We start from the raw sequence: 15,792 nt of genomic DNA on the forward strand, positions 1-15,792 counted from the left end.
CTTGGCTTTGAAAATAGTCTTTAATAATGCAGAAAGTCAAAGATACCTTAGCCCAGGAAAGAAACAGGCACTGCAAATCATTTTAGGAAAAACAGATTCCTACTAACATTGTAACCACTGCACTTCACTCCCGTGCAAGGCACCAAACATTACTGTTGGTTTTCAGCCTCAAATTCCTCCCTCAAGGCAATCCCTGATCCTTGTAGCCCTGTGCTAGGCCTCCCTAGTAGCCCTGCTCTCTGGCTGTGCAAATTCAGCCTCCAGGCGTTGAACCTCGGAGGTCCATTCCTGACTGAATGTTTCACCTTTCCCTTCACAAATATTATGGAGGGTACATCACACGGATATAACCGCAGGGATGCTGCTTTCCCCCAAGTCTAGCTTCCCATACAGAGATCGCCAGCGCCCTTTTAAACGGCCAAAAGCACACTCCACAGTCATTCGGCACCGGCTCAGCCTGTAGTTGAACCGGTCCTTGCTCCTGTCAAGGTTCCCTGTATACGGTTTCATGAGCCAAGGCATCAACGGGTAAGCGGGGTTTCCAAGGATCACAATGGACATTTCAACATCCCCTACTGTGATCTTCCGGTCTGGGAAAAATGTCCCGGCCTGCAGCTTCCTGAACAGGCCACTGTTCCGAAAGATGCGTGTATCATGCACCTTTCCAGGCCAGCGTGTGTTAATGTCAATGAAACACCCAATGGTGATCCACAAGCGCCTGGAGAACCATAGAGAAATACCCCTTCCGATTAATGTACTCGGATGCTAGGTGGGGTGGTGCCAGAATAGGAATATGCGTCCCATCTATCAACCCTCCACACTTAGGGAAACCCATTTGTGCAAAGCCATCCAGACTATCCTGCACGTTCCCCCGAGTCACGGTTCTTCTTAGCAGGATGCCATTAATGGCCCTGCAAACTTGCATCAACACGATTCCAATGGTTGACTTTCCCACTCCAAACTGATTCCCGACCGATCGGTAGCTGTCTGGAGTTGCCAGCTTCCAGATTGCAATAGCCACCCGCTTCTCCACTGGCAGGGCAGCTCTCAATCTCGTGTCCTTGCGCCGCAGACTGGGGGCGAGCTCAGCACACAGTCTCATGAAAGTGGCTTTTCTCATCCGAAAGTTCTGCAGCCACTGATTGTCATCCCAGACTTCCATGATGATGTGATCCCACCACTCAGTGCTTGTTTCCTGAGCCCAAAAGTGGTGTTCCATGGTGCTGAGCATTTCCGTGAATGCCACAAGCAATTTAGTGTCATACAGACTCTAAGGTCAGATGGGACCATTATGATCATCTAATCTGACCTCCTGCACAAAGCAGGCCACAGAATCTCACCCACCCACTCCTGTAATAAACCCCTAACTTATGTCTGAGTTACTGAAGTCCTCAAATCGTGGTTTAAAGACCTCAAGGTGCAGAGAATCCTCCAGCAAGTGACCTGTGCCCCATGATGCAGAGGAAGGTAAAAAGCCTCCAGGGCCTCTGCCAATCTGCCCTGCAGGAAAATTCCTTCCCGACCCCAAATATGGTGATCAGTTAAACCCTGAGCACATGGGCAAGATTCACCAGCCAACACCCAGGAAAGAATTCTCTGTAGTAACTCAGATCCCACTCCATCTAACACCCCATCACAGACCATTGGGCATATTTACCTGCTGATAATCAAAGATCAATTAATTGGCAAAATTAGGCGCATCAGGCGACTCGATATCATCATTGGACTCCTCACTATCACTTTGGAGCTGAAGGAATAGCTCAACTGCCAAACGTGATGTGCTGGCGACACTCATCAGCAAAGTCCTCAACAGCTTGGGCTCCATTTCCCACGGAAATCGCACTGCAGAGGAACAATGGCGCCAAACGTGGACGGAAAAACAGTGACTGCTGGGATGTGAAGCGATACACCATGGGGCATTGGGACAGGAAGCGGAATGACCTGCACCTTTCCGTCCCCTTCCCACAACCCACGGCGCCAAAATGGGACGAGGTGCTCTGTGGGATAGCTGCCCATAATGCACCACTCCCAACAGCACTGCAAACGTGGCCACACTGCAGCACTGGTAGCTGTCAGTGTGGCCACACTGCAGTGCTTTTCCTGCACAGCTGTATGAAGACAGCTGTAACTCCCAGCGCTGTACAGCTGTAAGTGTAGCCATACCCTAAGAGCTCTGTTTAGCTCAGGCTTGTCTCTTTCACCAGCAGAAGTTGGACCAGTAAAAGCTGTTACCTCACCCACCTTGTCTTTCTAAGGGTATGGCTACACTTGAAATTGCGGCAGTGCTTTGAAGTGCGAGTGTGGTCGCAGCACCAGCGCTGGGAGAGAGCTCTCTCAGCGCTGCACGTACTCCACATCTTCTACGGGTGTAGCTCGTGGCTCCCAGCGCTGCGGCACTGTTTACACTGAGGCTTTACAGCGCTGTATCTTGCAGCGCTCAGGGGGGTGTTTTTTTTCACCAGTGCTGTGCATGGCCTAACATCCTGAGACCAGCACAGCTACACCACCACATATTTAACACCGTGTTAGTGAACACGTTTTAGTTAACACAACGTCTAACAGGATATATTTTCCCAGTGTAAGCAAGCCTTCTTACACTGTAAATTCACTTCTTTTCACTCAGGCCAGCAATTAGGAAATATGATACATTTGGTATTGATTACATAGTCTCTTCAAAAAGCGATATTAGCATAACTGAACCTATTCCCTAAATGGGAAAATATTCAGAAACTTAAATCTCTGGTTAAGCAAATAATCTTGGCTAGAAATGGTTTTAAGCATAAATTTTCTATTATTTATTATGAGTAGTAGTAATAGTTGTGTTTTTGGGGCATTAGTTATTATAATGCAGGACTTATGAGATGTAACAGCTTCTAACAACAATGCAAAAATTGTTTTAATTCTAAAATCGTACATATACTTGCCATGTTACTCATTCACTCTGTTCCAGGCAGGGTCATCTGCCAGGGGGCATGGCTTTCCCACATCTTCACTGTGCTGCATTTTGTTTCCTTTGTTGACAGTAGTCTTAATTCAATCTGTCTTCTCCATAGTTTGGTAAATATTGTTGGATTGCCATGTTTAAATTTAGGAGCAGCAGCTATTTCATTTACCCTCAATTTGACTTTTGGCTTTGTCTCTGGTAGGTTCTGACTATTACTGCTTTTTAACTTTACAAAAGTGAATTTGCAGAAACAATTGGAGCATGCCTAGGAGGACTGGGAATCTGAGTTCGGTTTCTAGAGCTCTAGCAGCCACTGATTCAGTTGGATGAAGAAAATAATTCAACCTCTGTTGGTTTAAGTTAGGCACCTAAATAAGTGGCTTGATTCCCAAAAGTGCTGAGCACCTGCAGCTCCTATGAAGGTCAAAGGCATTTGTGGTACTCAGCATCTTTGAAAATAAGGCCACTTATTTAAGTGACTAAATATGAATTTAGGTGCTTTACTTTAGCCACTCAAATTTGACAATTCTGGCCTTAACCTCTCTGTGTCTTTGGCCTTTTTTACACTGAGATTTCAACTACTGGGGTATCTGCACCAGTGCAAACCCCAAATGTAGCCCAGATAAACTGCTATAAACCACAGTTTGTCTTGCTTTTTCTTAGCCCTGCTTGAACGTCGTCATAATCGGTAGGGCCCTACCAAATTCATGGTCCATTTTGGTCAATTTCATGGTCAGAGGATTTTAAAAATCATAAATTTCATGATTTCAGCTACTTAAATCTGAAATTTAACTGTGTTGTTGTTTTAGCGGTCCTGACCCCAAAAAGAGTTGGAGGGGAGAGTTGCGGTACTGCTATCCTTGCTTCTGAACTGCTGCGGGCAGTGGCACTGCCTTCAGAACTGTGCAGCTGAAGAGCGGTGGCTGCAGGCTGGGAATCGAGCTCTGAAAGGTTAGGGTTAGGATGTAAATAGTATCATTTGATTCGAACATATATCTTTTTAGTATTATACCCAACTACCAATCAGCCCATCAACCAGAGTGACATGTTGCAGTTGTAGTCACTGCAGGATGAGCATATGAGGACAGCTAGTTCCATGCACTGGAGCATTAGGCTAACTCTCCAGTCTCTTAAGTTCATTATGTTGTTGTACAAAGAACCATCCTAGGATAGAAGTTGGATCAGATATTTATTGGGTTAAGAAGGCTAGGGCCACCCCAGAGCAAGGCTACCAAAGTATAGACATGTCAAACGTTCAAAATATCCATCAATAGGAGTGTGTTTATATAAAATATGCTAGACAGATTCACAGCTGGTGTAAAGTGGCATATTTCTCTCAGTCTCATTGGAGCTAAAGTGACTTACATTATCTGAGAATCTGGCCCTGAGTTTGTAAAGTTGGCTGCATTTCCCAGTTGCAGTGTTTCAGTTTACTACTTATGATGTTACAGCTTTGGACAGTTTCTATTTGGGCAAGTTTTCTGTTGTTCTGAAAAGCATATCCTTTGTGTTTTCTGACCTTTCTATGCTAAAACTGTTTACTACTATGTTCCATTAACATAGCTGTTTGCATATTGTTAAATAAGGGGGGGGGGACCCACAAAACTAAATTGCAAAGTGGGAGAGAGAGAATAAATGGATGTGGGTCAGTTTGTGCCAAATCAATCTGGGAGCAACACTGGGGTTTGGAATCATTTAATAGCTTTGAGCACCACTTGTCCACCTCAAAGCTGTACCAATATTAACCAGTAAATTCTCACAATTGCCCTGAGGCACCTAAGTATCATTTGCTGCATTTTGTAGATGGGAAGACTGAGGCAGGTAAAATGACTTATCCAAGGCCACAGAAAGAGTCTGTGTTAGAGCCAGGGTTAGAATTCAAGAGCCCCGGTTCCCAGTCACTAGATCAGGCCTCCAGATTTGTGTAGGGTTGGCACAAAAACTGATCACTTATCTTCCACAGGGATTTAACAGAATTTTTATGATTCAGCTGCACTTTGGAAAGTTGGCATCTGCCGACATAGACCATGGCAGCATTAATATCTGCCCCATATTTTTGCTTACTTGTCTGTGCCACCATGTTGCTTTCCCTGTGACTTTGAACAGCATAATATCATTCTTGCCAGCATAGATTGGTGCATGTGCCAAGCACAGTTCTGCATTTGCACAACTGCCAACTCTGTGGGCCAGAAGCACCCAGCTTTGCCCAGCTCTCTGCATATAGATCACAATCCCCTGTGGGCAAGGGAAGAGGGAGCAATGCCACAGGGCTTACATCTCCCACTTTTTCATGCCTCTTGGGACCAAGGGTAATGTAGAGTGTTTTTGCCCCTTCCAGCCATGATGGGGACAGTTTGGGCTTTAGTCCATTTAACCTATCATTTGTATGCCAGCACATGCATCCAAACAGCTATAACTGTGAACTTACTTAGTTGTTCTCCGAGCAATAGATTTGTAGAGTTTTTTTTTTTTGTTTGTTTGTTTGTTTTTAAAGGCCAGACTTAACCAGTATGGTGTTCTAGGGCTAGGCTGATTCTTTGCATAAAACAAGTGGGAGAACCTCACTCAGTATGAAACTTGCCTGTCAACAAGCCTTCATTGAGGATTATCCACACACTGAAGTTTTAAATTTCAACCCTTTTTGTGTTTCAACCCTTTTGCAAGAGTAAAACTTTTTATAAATTGGAAACGTTATTTATTGTTTTGGATTTTGTCATGATCACTCAGTTCAGAAATGGCTGGACAGATTTTATTCATACTTCCTAAAAACTGCTTTAGGGCTGGGACCAAAACTTTCAGTGAATAAGGAATATTTCTGAGCAAGGAATGAGCACCTATAAGGGATGATTAGAATGACAGGACCTTCTCAACTTGATCGCTTCTTGGCCTTTTGGCTAAGAGAGGTGAAAACCTTATTCAGTACTGAGACTCCTGCCGCCTAGGCAGTTTGCTCAGTTGGTTCTGTGTTTTCTTGTGTATAGGGGTAGCTCAGTGGTTTTAGCATTGGCCTGCTAAACCCAGAGTTGTGAGCTCTGCCCTTGAGGGGGCCACTTAGGGGTCTGGGGCAAAAATCAGTACTTGGTCCTGCTAGTGAAGGCAGGGGGCTGGACTCGATGACTTTCGAGGTCCCTTTCAGTTCTAGGAGATAGGTATATCTCCTATTATTATTATTATTATTACAATGGGTTCTAAAGAATGTATTAAATATTAGGTTCTCAGTTAGTAGAGGGGATGAGTTGATGAGATTTCCTATCATGGCATGTGGCCCATCTGTGACTGCTAGTAGCAAGTATTTCCAGTGGCTGGTGATGGGACACTAGATGGGGAGGGCTCTGAGTTACTATAATGAATTCTTTACCAGGTGTCTGGCTGCTGGGTGTTGCCTGCATGCTCAGGGTATAACTCATCGCCATATTTGGGGTTGGGGAGGAATTTTCCTCCAGGTCACATTGGCAGAGACCCTGAGGTTTGTTTGTCTTCCTTGGCGGCCTGAGCGTCTCACTGGTTTGAACTAAAGTCAATGGTGGACTGGATTCTCTGTACCTTAAAGTCTTTAAATCATAATTTGAAGACTTCAGTAACTCAGCCAGAGGTTCTGGGTCTGTCACAGCAGTGAGTGGGCAAGGTTCTGTGGCCTATACTGTGCAGGAGGTCAGACTAGATCAGTGGTTCCCAAACTTTAGCAACCCGTGAACCCCTTTCACTAACATGTCAAGTCTCGTGAACCCCCTCTTAAAAATGAATATTTCTAGGGATACTCCTTTACCTAAGTATAAATTATAAAAGCAGTGATCTTGGAAATATAAAATTTGTTTGTGACATGCTTATTACACACTATTCGTTATTATTTATCATTACAGTATTTTATTACATTATGAAAACAGCTACACTCTTTCAAGATCTCACTTTTGCAGCTTGCATCACTTTGAATAAGCCTATTATAAGAGAAGGCTCCTATGTTTCATCAAGAAGTATCAGATGTGAAACAGCATGAAGGTATTTAAGAAGCCAACTCAAAGAGTTCCTCCTACACAAGCATTCAGGTCTTGGGCAGTCCAGGCAAACAACGCACGTTACAGCAAAGCTTAAACTTGTTCTTCATCATAATTTTAAAAACAATACTAGCTCCCTATTTAATTTTAAAAACAGAAAAAAATATCCACCTCCCTTTCCATTTCTTATAAGGAGTCATGAAGGTTAAATCTCAGTGTGATAGATCTGCTTGCTTTGATCTTCTTAGTTGTTGGAAGTCAAGGGGCTCCGGCAGAGCCAGTGCAACCACTAGGCAAACTAGGCAGTGGCCTAGGGCGCAAGTGGTTGGGGGCGCCAAAAAGCGGTGAGCCCCAGCTATGAAGGAACCGTCGCAGCGCAGGGTGGGCAGCAGCCCTGCAAAGGTGGCAGCGCCACTAGCAGGGAGCAGCCATGCTCCTGCAGGCTGCAGCAGATGCATGCGGGTGGCAGCCCCCATGCGCCCCCCCACACTCCTCCTTTGCCTCGCTCAGGCTCTGCAGCTCCTGGGCATGTGAGCCGCCGCTGCCGCCTGGATGCAGAGTCCTGAGCCTGCTCCTGGGAGCCGCAGAGCCCGAGTGTGGCGAGGGGGGAGCTGGGGGCGTGCGCATCCCGCTGCAGGAGCCCCTCGGGGGGGTGCCAGGCTGCAGTCCGGCCAGGCACACCCCCCGGTCCTCCCTTACCGCGCTCAGATTCTGCGGCTCCCCCCCCCGTGTGAGCTGCTGCAGCCGCGACTGCCCCTGCTGGAGGGCTCTGGCGATCTGCGGGGGACAGAGCCGGCGGGCGGCATCCGAGAGTGCAGCCGCCTCCTCCCCCGGCTCCAGCTTTCCCGACTCCCGCAGCTCTCCAGCCCATGCGCCCCCGGCCAGGCGCTTCCCCAGTGCAGCAGCAGCCGGAGCTGAGGGAGAGTGGGGGGCGGAGAATTGCTTCGGGCCTCGCGGTTCAGGGAGCCGGGAAGGTTGGATCCCGGGGAGGAGGCAGCTGTGCGCTCTGATGCCGCCCATCGCCTGTGTCCCCCACAGATCGCTGCTGGAGCCCTCCGGGAGGGGCAGTGGCGGCGGGTGGCATCTGAGTGTGCACCGCCTCCTCTGTGGGCTCCAACTTTCCTGGCTCCCACTGCTGTCCAGCCCATGCGCCCCCATGCCGGGCACTTCCCCAGCACAGCAGCAGCTGAAGCTTTGGAGAGTGATGGAGAGCGGGAAGTTGCTTCGGGCCCTGTGGTTCAGGGAGCCAGGAAGGTTGGAGCCTGGGGAGGAGGTGACTGCACGCTCAGATGCCACCTGCCACCTCTGTCCCCCGCAGATCGCCGGAGCCCGGCGTTGGCTCCTGCCCTGGGAGCAGCAGCGGGAGGCAGGGCAGGACTAGGAGGGATGCTGCTGGACCGTGGCCACCAAGCAGAGTGGGGTTTCCGGGAAATGTTCCTGAGCATCACCGTCTGGCTGGCTTGGCAGGAAACCTTCCCTGCTCTGACCTGAACCTGGGAGTTGTAAATTGCAGCCCCTGGGAGTCCCCTTCCTCACATGTTGCACAGGCCAAGCCTTCTCTACTCAAACCCCCCCCCCCCCCCAAATCCTGGACTTTCTAATTGTATTTCCCTGTATGGATTAATCTGGGATTTCGATGGGAAAACAACCTATTAAAAAAGTTACAAGATTAAATACTTGATATTTGCAGTAACCTAACTTTCAAAAATATGCCCCAACTTTTTTTATTTGCAGTGTTTAAATCAAGAAAACAATTCCAGTTGCAATGATGTAACCTGCTCTTTAAACTGTTCAGAAAGCCACAGCATACCAAGAAATTAATGTAGCTAACAATTAAAAAGTAATTCAACTGATTATAAAACACAGCCGCAAAACTGGAAAATCATGCCAAGACAGTTCGTTTCACACTTCCCAGATAAGGAAGTGATCAGTAAAGTAAGAAACACATAGTGTGCATAAGAGAAGTCAATGTCAAATAGAAACAGCAGCAAAGAATCCTGTGGCACCTTATAGACTAATAGAGGTTTTGGAGCATGAGCTTTCGTGGGTGAATACCCACTTCGTCAGATGCATGTATTCACCCACAAAAGCTCATGCTCCAAAATGTCTGTTAGTCTATAAGGTGCCACAGGATTCTTTGCTGCGTTTACAGATCCAGACTAACCGGGCTACCCCTCTGATACTTGACAAATAGAAACAGAAGTTTCAGTAATATTAGCTTAAAGACAAACGTTACAATATGAAATCACATGGGAGGGGCCTATTTTATAAAGAACATTTCAAAAAAGCACTTTTCATCAGTTGTTGGAAAGTTGTCAGTTCATTTTTAAGTAGAGATATCAAAGATCTGCAAATCTGTTATTGAACTTATTACTATGAACACTTGAAAAGGAGCAAGGTGATGGGGTTTAGCTATAGGGACACATGATTTTTATACAATCCGTTGTGCTGTCACATTATTTAAGAGAGAAAGTGGGTGAGGTGATATCTTTTATTGGACCAATGTCTGTTAGTGAGGGGGCAAGTTTTTGAGCTACACAAAATTCTTCAGGTCTGAAAAGATACTAACAGCGTCACAGCTAAACACTAGATCTAACAGATAGTTTAGCACAAGGAGTTAACACATATTCAAGGGGACCATTCAAGGTGAAGTAGCACATTAACTCCCTTGTAATCCCAGGACAAAAGGGGAGATTAGTGGGTTGCAAATTGTTGTAATTAACCATAAATCCAGTATCTTTATGAAGATCATGATTTTTAATGTCTAGCTCAGGGGTAGGCAACCTATGGCACGTGTGCCAAAGGCAGCACATGAACTGATTTTCAGTGGCACACTCACTACGCGGGTCCTGGCCATCGGTCCGGGAGGGCTCTGCATTTTAGATGAAGTTTCTTAAACATTTTAAAAACCTTATTTACTTTACATACAACAATAGTTTAATTATAGACTTATAGAAAGAAACCTTCTGAAAATGTTAATGTATTACTGGCACGCGAAACCTTAGAGTGAATAAATGAAGACTCGGCACACCGCTTCTGAAAGGTTGCCGACCCCTGGTCTGACTAATTCAAGCTCCCAGGCTCATCTTTTGAAAAGTGTTTTGCAGGTTTCCTTTGAGGAGGAGGACTGATAGGTCAGATATCGAGTGATTTTATGGGGACTCAACTCATGAATTCTGAATATTTGAAGTTGGCAATACTGAATATTACATCATGTCACCAAAGAAATTTAAGTCAAGGTTTCTCAAACTTTTTCACAGGCCGCATCTTAATACAGTTATTGTTTCATGGGCCAAATCCTCTCTATATATTAATTCTAATTAATAATGCCACATTATGCAATATTCATTTTTGAAAGTTTATAATAAGCGATGCTCCGGGGAGAGAGAAGGGGAAGGGGGAGGGAGAGGGGGGGCGCAAGGTGGAAATTTCACCTAGGGCGCAAAATATCCTTGCGCTGGCCTTGGGCTGCTGGCCCGATGCTGCACAGGGTCCCTAGGGACAGCTCTGTCTGCCATTAGGGATTTTTTTTTCCCAGAGAACCCACTGTAACATTTCACGAACTACTGGACTAGATGATTACAGTGGTCCCTTCTGACCTTTAAAGTCTGAGAGTCTTGTTAAAATTGCATCTTCCTACCTAACTAGGAGAGAGAAATCTAAATGCAGATAGGATACACCATTGAGCAGAGAGATCAACATAATTTCTTTTTTGAATTAAATGTTTCACTTAAAAAATGTTATGTAATCTGGACAATTCAAATTAAAAAAATTTGCTTAACGATATCTGTCAAGGGCTCATCAGAGTGTATCTGTTTTAGCATTTTTTTTCCCAGCTCTGTCATATTATGCTGCATTCAGCAGAACATCTTAGAATTCTGAATAACAGATTTTGCTGCAGTACTGCGTCTTCATGACATGCTGCAACTGGACCTGTCCTGCTTTATTTTCACATTAACTCTTAATGCTGTAAATTTGTTTTCATGCATACAGTCTGAATCCTAAAACCAAGAAGTAATAAGTGGCTTCCTTGACTGGATATGTTGAAAAACATACCATACAGTTTCTAAAGCCAAGAAGATACTGCAGACTGAAAGCCTGAGTTGATCATCTGATTCCATTGCAGCACTTTCAGCTGGCTTATGTTGTGAGGTCCCTGTGCCTCATGTGGGTGTGTAATGGGTTACCTTAAAGGGAAAATATGATGAAACTGCTTCAAGGACTTGTTGGTACATGTGATACATTAGTGAAACATAGCAGAGAAGAAAGAAGATTCCTGAACTAGTATTTGGAGCAGAACTGAAAAATCATTCATTCCCTGTGTCGTGTGAATCATTTGGAAATGTCTGTTTCAAAGCGGAGGAAAAATTGTCCTCCACTTTAAAACTAAATAACGTTAATGTAGCATTAATATCAAGAATTTAAACATGCAGCAGATATGGGAGCCTAATGCAAAGGTCCCCATAGCAAAGTTAACTCGGTCACATGGCATCTTTGTGTGCAGTATTTTGGAATACAGTTCATGCTATAAAATGCAGATAATGCCTTAGTCTGGGTGCAACATGGGAGATTTAATGTTTCTGTTGGAAGTTTGTCTTTAAAATGTCTCAGCTTTTATGCATTTAGAGTTGCAGCCTTAATACTGCCTTCATGTAGCTTGTGTATTGGGCAGGGAGTACCAACACGAGTGAAGAATCTTGTTATCTGGGTGTAACGAAGCGAGACTCACCGGTGTGGTGCCTCCTGCTGATTATCCTGGGAATTAGCTCTCCAGCATACAGAGTGCCTCTTACTGTCCAGTGCCTTAGGGCCCCCCGTGTCCCTCTCAGACCCCAGTGCTCCTTTTCCTCTGGGTTCTGCCCTCAGCAGTAACTCACAGTCTGGGTCTCCCCTCACAGGGGAACCCCCTAACCCTCTATCCCCACCTTGCCTCAGTGGGGACTGCAGTCATCCAGCCCTCGCTCACTGGGGCAAACTGCAATCTGTAAACCACTCATCACTGGGAAGAGGTTTTTTGGACCTACTGCCTTTCCCTGCAGCCCAGTCTCTCTCTTTAGGCCTTGAACGAGGCCTGCAGCCTGGGGAATTGCCAGGCTGGAGTTCCCCAGTGCCTCTTGCCTTTCTCCAGCACTACTCTACCTCTGGTACCCTGCTCCCAGGTAGCTAGGTCCTTCTCTTTCCACTGCTAAAGAAAGACTGCCTTAGCTCTTAGCTCACAGCCCTTTTATAGGGCCAGCTGTGGCTGTTTCCCCAATCAGCCTAGCCTTTTCTCTCAGGAGCGGGATAACTACCCTGCTACAGCGTGGACATACCCTGAACACAGATACTCTTCAGGAGAGAAGTCCTCAGGCCAGATCCACACTGCTGGGGACAAACCACAAAGGTGGCCAAAGGGGATGAAAGCTGTGAGGGTCTGTTGTGTGTGTGTGTGTGTGTGTGTGTGTGTGTGTGTAAGATTTGCTGTCCCATGGCGAGGATGAGGGATGTGGCCCTCTTAACCCTTGGATGCCCAGTCTCCCCATGAGATGGACAGCAAATTTATTCCCCAGAACTTGTGTATCTAACAGAGATGCAGAGCTGTCCAGCAGACCCTGGAACACTAGCTTCAGAGATCTCTGTCCTCCCCAGCTGCCTGGCACCACTGCTAGAGTTTCCCCTGCCCACTAGTGCCCTTGGGAATTCCACTGAAGGGGAGTGTCACAGAGTGGAAGACCTGGTGGAGAGACAATACATAACACATATATTCTGTTAGTGTCTAAGGACCAGCCAAGAATGAGGATGCATTGTGCTAGACTCTGTAAAAACACCATCTGCGCTGCCCTTTCCTCTATGGTGTTTTTGTTACTTCTGAGGGCATTCTGCACCAACAAATTTAGAAATTGTGCGCACAATATTTTAAAATTCTGCAAATTTTATTTGTCGAGTAAATGTGGAGGCTGAAGCACCTCATTGGGGAACACAGGTCACTGGCTCTACAGAAATGGGAGATTATTGCGCAGCTCCCCCCCGCCCCCCGCCAGGACATGGACTCAGCGCAAGGACCAGACCTGCCCCAGAAACACCCCAGGGCCCTGCTCCTCTGTGTCAGGTAGGCTAAGCAAGGCAGGATCCAAATGTGGAGGAGCTTAATGTGGAGGGCTCTAGGTGTGGGTTGAAAGGGTTTGGTGTGGGGCAATGTGGGTGCGGACAGCTCAGTAGAGGAATCTGGGTGTGGGGGGATCTGGATGCACAGGGTCTTGTTGGTAAGTTCTAGGAGCAATGGTAATGGGACTCTGCAGAGGGATCCAGATGCTGGGGGATTGGGGCTCAGTGGGGATCCAGGTGCAGCTGGTTGGGGCTTAGTGGGGATCTGGGTGTGGCTTGGTGGGGTGGTCCAGGTGGAGTGGGGCTCATTTGGGGAGGGTCTGAGTATGGGAGGGTGAGGCTTGGCAGGAGGGTCTAGGAATGAGGGGGTCTAGATGCAAGGGGGTTGGGTGAATGGAGGAGCAGCTCCCTGTAGAGGGATCCCTCCTCCTGCAACAGAGGAGCGATGGGTGCAGGAATGAGGTGGTGGGGGGGGGGTTGCAGAGCTACCTGCAGCTGGGGGAGAAATCTGGGCATGGGTCTGACCTGGCCCTGGGTGCAGTGTAGGGGAAGAGGAAGTCTCATCCTCCTCAGCCCAGCCAAAACTAGCAGCTGAGCCCGGCACAGTATAGGAACCATGTCATGGAGTCAAGAGGCTGATGCTCTGAAACTACTCCCTATGAAACCAGACAGGACTCTGGAGGTAGCACGCCTCCTCTCTCTGAGCATACTGTCTCCAGGGCAAGAAGCTTACTCAGCTTTGACCTTGCTGGATCTGACTCAGAGCATTCAGTATCCCCTTCCTCACCATGTGCTTCCAGCAGTGAGTCCACCCATTTAGGGCTTCTGTGGAAGCCAGAAGGCCCTGCACCCCAACTCTGCAGTCAGCAGTGTCTCTCAGTCAGGGTAAAATGGAAGGTTTATTAGCTGACAGGAACACAGCAAAGAACAAAACTTCGTAGTCACTGATTTCTGTGCTTTCAGCAAAGTCCATCTTGGAGGACCCGGGGCCAGACACCCTGGACTTTCCCTCTCCCAGTCCCCCTCAGCAGACTGCCTTGGACTCCACTGCCTGGCCTCTGACATGCCCATTGCTTCTCCTCTGGTCTTTGTCCTGCTTCCTGGGCTGAGAATCACGTAGTTGCCCCCTCCTGGTTCTCAAGTTCTCATGCAGGTAGTTGGAGCAGCCTCAGCTTCCCCTGAGGGTCTCAGCCAAAGTTACATGCCCTTATTCCCACCACCTTGGCATTAGCGTAGCACACAGGGAAACTGAGGCATACAGTATTTGTGCAAAACAATAAAACTAATATAGGTTCAGCAGTAAGACTCACATAAGCTCACATACAACATAACAAGGGGAAATCCCCACTTTGTCACAAGGCATCGGCCAAGTCTTCCCCAGTCCCACCCCTGCCCCACAGTGATTTAGCTCTCTGCTGACTGCCTCGGACACCTGAAACATACTGGTAGGGAGGGTTGCATGACCGCTCTTGTGGCTTCACTTTGCTTCCCTGGCAGAAAATCATTTTTCTGTGGGGAAGCAAAGAAATCTTCTGGGCACATAAATTCTGCACATGCACAGAGGCACAGAATTCCCCCAGGAGTACTCTGTGGGTCACACACAGGAAGGTGAGCTCTGTGTTCACAGAAATCTCGAATACAACTTCCAAACTCTGCCAGAAGAAATAAGAATTACTTACCATCCCATAGTCCAAGCTAAATGAAGAGTCCACCTCTTGGCTTCCCCACAGCAGCTCCTTCATTCACATTAAAAGCCACCAAAACCCCTTCACCTGCCTCTCTCTGGCCAGGAAGGACAAGTGAGAGTTAGGAGGCGTTCACAGTAACTTTTATAAAAGCACATATGTGACTTAGGTGCCCATTCCTAGCTTCTGGCAAACAGAGGCTAGGGACACCCTGGATACAAGTGGGACTCTAGCTCCCTGACCCCATGCTGCGAGGTTCCATACAGTGGGGCGGGCTTGCTGCCGCTTCCAGCAGCTCCCATTGGCCTGGAGCAGTGAACCGTGGCCAGTGGGAGCTACGATTGGCTGGACCTGCAGACGGGGCAGGTAAACAAACCAGCCCAGCCCGCCAGGGGCTTTTCCTACACAAGCGGCATCCCAAGTTTGGGAAACACTGCTGTAGAAAATTAAATGCAAAATATTAATGGTAAAAATTTCAAAAGTACCTAAGTGATTTAGCAGCCTAAGTCACATCTACAGAAGTGATTTAGGCATTTGAGTCTAAGGCTTTGTCTACACTAGCACTATTGTCAATAAAACTTTTGTTGGTCAGAGATGTGAAAAAAGCAGCCCCCTAATTGGCAAAAGTTTCACCGATAGAAGCACAGGTGTGGACAGGGCTATTTCATCAGAGACGCTCTCCTGCCAACATAGCTACTGCCACTCGTTAGAGGTAACTTAATTATGCTGGTGGGAGAGCTCTCTCCTGTCTGCATAGAGCAGCTACACAGGAGACCTTAGAGTGGCACAGCTGCAGCAGTACACTCATGCTGCTGTAAGGTCCATAGTGTAGACATAGCCTAAGTCTCATTGGTTTTCAGTTGCCAATGAAGAAACAACTCAAATATTCTGAAGCCCCAGCTCAGGGGCCTAGCATTGTTTCCATAAGAGCAGTTGAGATGCCATAAGGAAGTACAAGGAACATAATTAATGTGTAGGATACTGGGAGCTAAAGGACAGAATCCCAAGAGCATGTAAATAAATGTCAATGCTCAGTGTTACTTGCCGTGCATTACCAAGTCAGTCTTTGTTTGCTTGCATGAATTGT

This window comes from Gopherus evgoodei, chromosome 20, assembly GCF_007399415.2.
Source record: "Gopherus evgoodei ecotype Sinaloan lineage chromosome 20, rGopEvg1_v1.p, whole genome shotgun sequence".
Classification (NCBI taxonomy): domain Eukaryota; kingdom Metazoa; phylum Chordata; order Testudines; family Testudinidae; genus Gopherus; species Gopherus evgoodei.